Genomic DNA, 8,674 nt, shown 5'->3' on the forward strand with positions numbered 1-8,674 from the left:
AAAAGTTTAGGTAACCCAGATACCAAATAAACTATATAAAAAAATATATATCACTGCACTACAGCAAATACCTTGAACCAAACAATTTTTCCAGAATTACAAGGGCATTCTTACAATAGAAGTTATATCCTATCTAATAAAAGACAAAAACGGTGATTAACCTTACCTCCGCTACGCTTCCCATTGGCTAATCAGGGTGATATGCAAATTAACTGCCAACAAAGATGGTGGTTAATTTGCATATGTGCAATGATGGGAGGCGAAAGGGGAAGGACGGAAGAACGGTGATCAGAAACCCAGGCAGCAGGCAAGAGCTCGAGGACCATTTCTCTACCAAAACAACTCATTATAGTTATTATATAATTATATAGATACTAGTGGCCTGGTGCATGAAATTCGTGCATGGGGGAGGGTGTGTTCCTCAGCCTGGCCTGCACCCTCTCCAATTTGGGACCCCTCGAAAAATGTCCTGCCAGTTTACAGGAATCGGGCCTAAACCAGCAGTCAGACATCCCTCTTGTAATTTGGGACTGCTGGCTCCCAACCGCTCACCTGCCTGCCTGCCTGCCTGATTGCCTCTAACCACTCTGCCTGCCGGCCTGCTGACATGCAAAGGTCAGGGATGAAATGACTTTTCCCAACCACATCTGCAAATATCTTGGGAAAGGCATCACTGAAGAGTTCACAACTCTCTTATTTGGCAAGGAAGAAAAAAGTTGGCAACGGAAACAATCCCTTACATCAAAGTTAAGGTCCCTCTGGGTAAAAAAGAATATTTCCAATGTAAAGGAGGGAGCAGGCAAAAATAATAGGTTCTCATGACTTCCACTGAAGATTGAGCATATGACAGAGTCAAAACGAACATACAAATTAAAACAGACAGTGGACATTCAAATGACCCGAATCAACTGTCACTGTTTGTCCCAATAGCAGCAATGCTTATGTGATAATATAGTTCAACAAACATACAAAACAAGTCACATGATAAGAGAGGTTCGGCTTCTAAAGTAAATTGAATATGTTCTTTAAAAATTCTCATGTCCTCCCCTCTGACTATAATTCTTAATTTTCCAATCAGAAAATTACCCAGGTGATCCAGTAACATGTAGAACTCCAGTAACCTAACTTATTTAAAAACAAACATCCAAACCATTTTTAAAATATTTAAATTGATATTTTAGGGTTAAAATTATAGAAGATATTTAGAGCCAAATATATTTTCTGGATAGAAAATATTTCAGTTTTTGATTTAAAAAATAAATAAACATAAAAAAATATATAAGTGACACATTTTCCCAAGGAATTCTGAATTAGTACCTTTCCCTCTAACTTTCTTCAAATTAAGAGAATCTATGGAGTTCCCTATACTGCACAAGTTTTAATGAAAGAAAACAAGACTTTCTAAGAGCATCAAATACATGTTTTCTTATTTACAAACATATATACTCCTCTCTCTCTCTCCCCCTTTAAAATATATTCTTACTGATTCAGAGAGGAAGGGAGAGGGAGAGAGATAGAAACATCAATGATGAGAGAGAATCATTGATCGGCTGCCTCCTACACGCCCCGTACTGGGGATAAAGCCCACAACCTGGGCATGTGGCCTGACCTGGAATCAAACTGTGACTTCCTGGTTCATAGGTCAATGTTAAACCACTGAGTCACACCCACCAGGCTCAATTCTTATTTATAAATTCATTCCAAGGACATATACAGCTTGAAAAGCTTTGGAAGCAGTTTCAAAAAAAAAAAAAACTAGCTTTTAAGTAATAAGAAAACAGTTATAGAAGAAAGTTTAAATTAAAAGAAAAAAATTGTTTTAATTTATTCAAAAGTGGGAACATCCTCCATGAAAATGTGTACCTTGACTGTGGATGGCTGGGTGGCCTTATCACACCTTAGGAATTCAAATGCTTTTTACAATGAAAAGAAAGAGAGTTTCATCTCATTTCTCTCTCAGGGTAGATGTCTGTCAACAGAAGGTGGGCATCAATAAAAGGAGGGGCTTGCACAATCAATCCAGAAAGTCAGCAATCTATGAATAATCCAGAACTGAGTATTTATCTCCTCTGCCACACACCCTCCCTCCCAGCCAGTGAGCAAGATAATTACCCTCAAGTCAAGCTAAGTGCCCCCCAGTCACAGTGGCCCAGTGCTGACATACAAAGCATACAAATAATTCTCACTCTGGCATAAAAGTGACAACTTTCTTGGAAAAAGCAGATACTATAAATTTCTCAAAGTCTTCCTGAAACATTTTTTAAAGTAATTTTTACTTCTTTAGAAAAAATGCATACATGGCAAACCATCTGTAATAAAAGGCCCATTCTATAACATTTTACCTGGTCCTACTCATATCTGCAATCATAATCATATTTACAGACAAATATATCTATACTAATAAAAGAGTAATATGCTAATTAGACTGGGAGACATTCCAGATGTTCTTCTGGACAAAGCCATGGTGGCGGGGCCAAGGTAGAGATGGTTAGAGGCCAAGAGGGGAGGGCAGTTGTGGGTGATCAGGCTGGTGGGGGATGGGGCTGTTGGGGGTAAGAAGACCAGCAGGGGGGCCAGTTGGGGGCAAGCAGGCCATCAGTGGGGGTCAGTTGGAGGTGATCAGGACAGTGGGGGGGGGGAGTTTGGAGTGAGCAGGCCAGCAGGGGGACAGTTTGGGGGCAAGCAAGCCAGCAGCGGGGGTGGGGGGCAGTTGGGGGCTAGCAGGCCGGCAGGCAGAGTGGTTAGAGGCAATCAGGCAGGCAGGCAGGCAGGTGAGTGGTTAGGAGCCAGCAGTCCCAAATTACAAGAGGGATGTCTGACTGCTGGTTTAGGCCCGATCCCTGTAAACTGGCAGGACATTTTTCGAGGGGTCCCAAATTGGAGAGGGTGCAGGCCAGGCTAAGGAACACACCCTCCCCCATGCACGAATTTCATGCACTGGGCCACTAGTATCTATATAATCTACACTAATAAAAGAGAAACATGGTAATTGGCGTACGACCGCTACCCTTTTCATTGGCTAATCAGTGATATATGCAAATTAACTGTCAGCCAAGATGGCCTCCGGCAGCCAGGCAGCTTGAAACTAACATGAGGCTTGGTTGCCTCAGTGACGGAGGAAACCAAGTTCCCCGCCTGGGGCTGCAGGCCTCTGAGCAGGCAGTTTAAGAAACATTGTAACAAATACCGTAGGATGTCAGCCAGCAGATTTGCAACATTGTAAGCAAAGGCCAGAAACCTACTTTCAGCCGAGCGGACACCTAAGAGCTGGAGCCAAGCTTCAAGGTAAAGCTGGCCCAGAATTAAAAAAAAAAAGAAAGAAAAAAAGGAGCGGTTGGGAACTTCAGTCACTCCCAGCCTGAAAACAGCCCTCAGCGCCTCACCCAGGATGGCCAGGCATCCCAGTGGGGACCCCCACCCTGATCCAGGACACCCTTCAGGGCAAACCAGCCGGCCCCACCCATGCACCAGGCCTCTACCCTATATAGTAAAAGGGTAATATGCCTCCCGGCACCGGGATCAGTGTGACAGGGGGCAGCGCCCAAACCCCCTGATCGCCCTGCGGCTCTGTGTGTGACAGGGGGCGGGGCCCCAACCCCCAGAGCAGCCCTGCTCTGTGCCTGATAGGGGGGAGCTCCCCAACCCCGCCTCCCCCCCCCACGGGCCTTGCTCTGTGTGTGATGGGGTAGAGCCATAACCTCCCCATCAGCCCTGCCCTGAGTGTGAGAGTGGCGGCGCCCCAACCCCCTGATCGGCCCTGCTCTGTGGGTGATAGATGGCGGTGCCCCAACCCCCTGATGGGCCCTGCTCTGTGCGTGACAGGGGGTGGCGCCGCAACCTCCCCATCGACCCTGCCTTGAGTGTGACAGGGGACGGTGCCCCAATCCCCCAATTGGCCCTACCCTGAGCGTGACTGAGGGTGGCATCACAACCTCCCAATCTGCCCTGCTCTGTGCATGACGGGGCGGCGTCCCAACTCCCCAATCAGCCCTGCTCTGAGCCTGACCAGGGGCTGCACCTAGGGATTGGGCCTGCCCTCTGCCACCCGGGAGCAGGCCTAAGCCAGCAGGTCGTTATCTCCCGAGGGGTCCCAGACTGCGAGAGGGCACAGGCCGGGCTGAGGGACCCCCCTCCCCCCCGAGTGCACAAATTTTTGTGCACCGGGCCTCTAGTTATATAATAACTATAATGAGTTGTTTGGTAAAGAAATGGTCCTTGATAACACTCACAACAAGTAGGCAGAAAGTAGGGAAAGGGAAGAAGGAAACAAATTAACAAACAAATAAAAAACCCAACAACCCAGAAACAACAATTCAGACAAATAAAAAGTACATAATAAAATGTTAGCAATAAATCAAAGTCTCCAGATATCAAGTTGTATTACAAAGCCACTGTTCTCAAAACTGCCTGGTACTGGCACAAGAATAGGCATATAGATCAATGGAATAGAATAGAGAGCCCAGAAATCGGCCCGAACCAATATGCTCAATTAATATTTGACAAAGGAGGCAAGAACATACAATGGAGCCAAGATAGTCTCTTCAATAAATGGTGCTGGGAAAATTGGACAGATATATGCAAGAAAATGAAACTAGACCACCAACTTACACCATACACAAAAATAAACTCAAAATGGATAAAGGACTTAAATGTACGACAGGAAACCATAAAAATTCTAGAAGAATCCAAAGGCAAGAAAATCTCAGACATATGCCGAAGCAATTTCTTCACTGATACAGCTCCTAGGGCACTTGAAACTAAAGAAAAAATGAACAAATGGGACTACATCAAAATAAAAAGCTTCTGCACAGCAAAAGAAACCATCAACAAAACAACGAGAAAACCCACTGTGTGGGAAAACATATTTGCCAATGACATATCTGATAAGGGCCTAATCTCCAAAATTTATAGGGAACTCATACAACTTAACAAAAGAAAGATAAACAATCCAATCAAAAAATGGGCAAAGGACCTAAATAGACACCTTTCAAAAGAGGACATCCAGAAAGCCAAGAGACATATGAAAACATGCTCAAAGTCACTAATCATCCGAGAGATGCAAATCAAAACAGCAATGAGGTACCATCTCACACCTGTCAGACTGGCTATCATCAACAAATCAACAAACGACAAGTGCTGGAGAGGATGTGGAGAAAAAGGAACACTTGTGCACTGCTGGTGGGAATGCAGACTGGTGCAGCCACTATGGAAGACAGTATGGAGTTTCCTTAAAAAACTGAAAATGGAACTCCCATTTGACCCTGTGATGCCACTTCTAGGAATATATCCCAAGAAACCAGAAACACCAATCAGAAAGGATATATGCACCCCTATGTTCATAGCAGCACAATTCACCATAGCTAAGATCTGGAAACAGCCTAAGTGCCCATCAGTAGATGAATGGATTAGAAAACTGTGGTACATCTACACGATGGAATACTATGCTGCTCTAAAAAGGAAGGAACTCTTACCATTTGCAACGGCATGGATGGAACTGGAGAGCATTATGCTAAGTGAAATAAGCCAGTCAATGAAGGAAAAATACCACATGATCTCACTCATTCATGGACAATAGAGACCATTATAAACTTTTGAACAATAATAGATACAGAGGCAGAGCTGCCTCAAACAGATTGTCAAACTGCAGCGGGAAGGCCGGGGAGGGTTGGGGGGCAGGAGGTAGGGGGGTAAGAGATCAACTAAAGGACTTGTATGCATGCATATAAGCATAACCAATGGACATAAGACACCGGGGGATAGGGGAGGCTAGGGGACTGTCTAGGGCGGGGGGATAAAATGGATACATATGTAATACCCTTTGTAATACTTTAAGCAATAAAAAAAATAAAATAAAATAAATAAATAAAAATAAAAATAAAAAAAATAAATCAAAGTCTATCAGTAATCACTACATATACACATGGACTGAACTTTCCAAATAAAAGAAAAATACTGCCCAACTAGATTTCTTAAAAATCTGGCTATATGCTAAAACATAAGGATATACAAATCTTGAAATTAGAAAGTTGGATATATTTCTGATATTAACCACAGAAAATTTATTATAGTGATATTTAGATTTTAAAAAGTTAAGACAAAAAATATTGTTCGATGTAGAGAAGGTAATTTAAAAATGACCTCATGGGGCACTCTCTCTCCAGCATGTTTGTGCCTTTCCTCCCCCTTTCTTCCCTAAAAGCTTTCTTTCTCCTAAACTTTTTCTTTTTCTTTGGCCTCTGTAACTTGTTTCCTAAGCCCATGCAACCCAGCTGGCTCACTTCTACCTCTGTAACTTTTAAATAAATAAATATATATATATATATATATATATATATATATATATATATATATGGTATTTTTCCTTCATTGACTGGCTTATTTCACTTAGCATAATGCTCTCCAGTTCCAATTATATATATAATTGATTTCAGAGAGGAAGGGAGAGGGAGGGAGAATAGAAACATCAACGATGAGAATCATTGTTCAGTTGCCTCCTGCACACCCCCTACTGGGGGTCCAGCCCACAACCCAACCCAGGCATTTGCCCTGACAGGATTGGCATAAACCCACAGTGTAACAGTGCTGCTTTACTGGGGTGAGGTTGGGAGGGGAGACACAATGGTGAGGAGCAAAATCAATGAAAGGAATACACACTCAGGAAGTAATAATGTTAAAATAGTTGTACACAAAATGGTTAATTGCAATCACTTTCTTAAGAGGACTCAACTCATGGAAGAAAAATTTTAATTGTCATTGCAAAATACACCTGTAGGAAGTAGAAATTGGTTTCAGTAACATTAGTAGAGAATACATTCTAGAAATTGTAACATCCTGGCAGCAATTTAATAGAACAGTCCCAGGTGGTTAGGCTAAAGCCAACTCCTAATGAGAACGAAAGCTTTTTCTGTGAGGAACTTTGGAGAAATACTACACTGTGCATAACCAAATTGAATTGTTGTCACTAGTGTAAAGTTTCATATAGTAAATGTTGTTTTTTTTTCTATATCCACTTCAATTTCACAGCAAGAGTGGCACAGGACACCTAAACACAGAAGAGAGCAAGATATCTAACTCCTTCATATAATAATGCATGCAATTCAAAATGATTACACTATCATTACACCTGGGGCTTTCTGCAGCTACAAGGTGGTGGTTATGGTAAGCATGGCCCCTGGTATCGATATCTAAAAAGGAGCCACCACCTTCTTTTACGTGTTTCCTTTTTGCATTTTTTCTTAATTCTGCTGTAGTTGCTGCTTCTTGGGAAAACTGGTAAAAACAAAGTTGTAATCATTGAACATTGACACAGTCTGGCTATCAAGAGTTTAAACCTGCCCTAATCAGTTTGGCTCAGTAGATAGAGTGTCGGCCTGCGGACTCAAGGGTCCCAGGTTTGATTCCAGTCAAGGGCATGTACCTCGGTTGTGGGCACATACCCAGTGGGGAGTATGTAGAAGGCAGCTGATCGATGTTTCTCTCTCATCAATGTTTCTGACTCTCTCTATCCCTCTCCCTTCCTCTCTGTAAAAAAATCAATAAAATATATATATTTTTAAAAGAGTTTAAAACCTTCAATCTTCTGGAGCAAAGAAAGCACTGTATGACATTTAGAACCCTGGTTTACAAACAAGGTGGTCACACATTTTCCTGGCTGGAAAACTTCCACAACTTTCCTGATCATCATCGTAGGAGGTCTGATTTAAGTTTGTTACAAATAACGTAAGAAAATTCTGGTTCTGCAGTGATGTGATGGTCCAATAAGTTCCATCTGGTTCCATGCCATTCGTTGAATACCCGTAAGGATTGAACACTGTGGCGCCAATGACAGGACCTGGTATCAGGTCATGAATTCCACTCTCACGAGTGACATTCTTTGCAGTAACACCATCTTTCATGTAGAACTGGTCCATAACTGCTGAGTCAAACTCACTCATCAGAATTTCCAGGGTTTGATCTGGCTGACTGATTACTCTCTGGGAAATCCAACGTATACAAGTACCAACAGTCAGAATTCATACATTTCATACAACATGCTGCAACTGCATTAAGAAACTCTATTTCTTCCTGGAAATTTCGATGTGGGTACCCTTGGTGAGAAGGCTTTATGACATTCTTACAAGAATAAAAGAAGCTTTGAATTCAGTCAAACCCACTGTAACCCCAGCAAGTTTCAGCAGGGGAACCAGTGCTTTCACCAAGAGGGTGGTGCCACATGAAACCTCTCCTAGAGACAAACTTGCTAGTCTCACTGAGTACATAAGCTTCCTGCTTGTAATTTTTATTATACTTATGGTTGAACATTGCACATCCTTCAAAAGTATGTCCCAATTGGATCTTGAGATGGTGAGATTTGCACTGGGTTGCTGCTTGTAGAACCAAACCTCTAGTAACTTTTCGGTCCCTTCAAAAAAATGTACAACCTCCATCACTGTGAGACTAGCAAACAGCCAATAATCACAGAAAGTCAACTAAATTAAATCTCTTTTCCTGACACTGTTGCAGATTTTTCCAGCTGTTTCAGGTTCCCTCCTTTTGGGGGAGGTTGGGGAGGGGTTAGTATTATTTTACATTCACTTTTTTTAATAAAAAATTAATAAAATTTTCCTGGCTTGTGTGTGTGTGTGTGTGTGTGTGTGTGTGTAAGTGAAAATTGAACATGAGTCTGTTGGAAATA

At 42.4% G+C, this 8,674-nt stretch overlaps 1 pseudogene; it reads right to left on the reverse strand.

Moving 5' to 3' along the window:
- Positions 1–7,235: 7,235 nt before the first annotated feature.
- Positions 7,236–8,426, reverse strand: LOC132234084 (S-adenosylmethionine decarboxylase proenzyme-like; annotated as a pseudogene).
- Positions 8,427–8,674: the final 248 nt, after the last annotated feature.

This window comes from Myotis daubentonii, chromosome 5 (genome assembly GCF_963259705.1).
Source record: "Myotis daubentonii chromosome 5, mMyoDau2.1, whole genome shotgun sequence".
NCBI classification, from domain to species: domain Eukaryota; kingdom Metazoa; phylum Chordata; class Mammalia; order Chiroptera; family Vespertilionidae; genus Myotis; species Myotis daubentonii.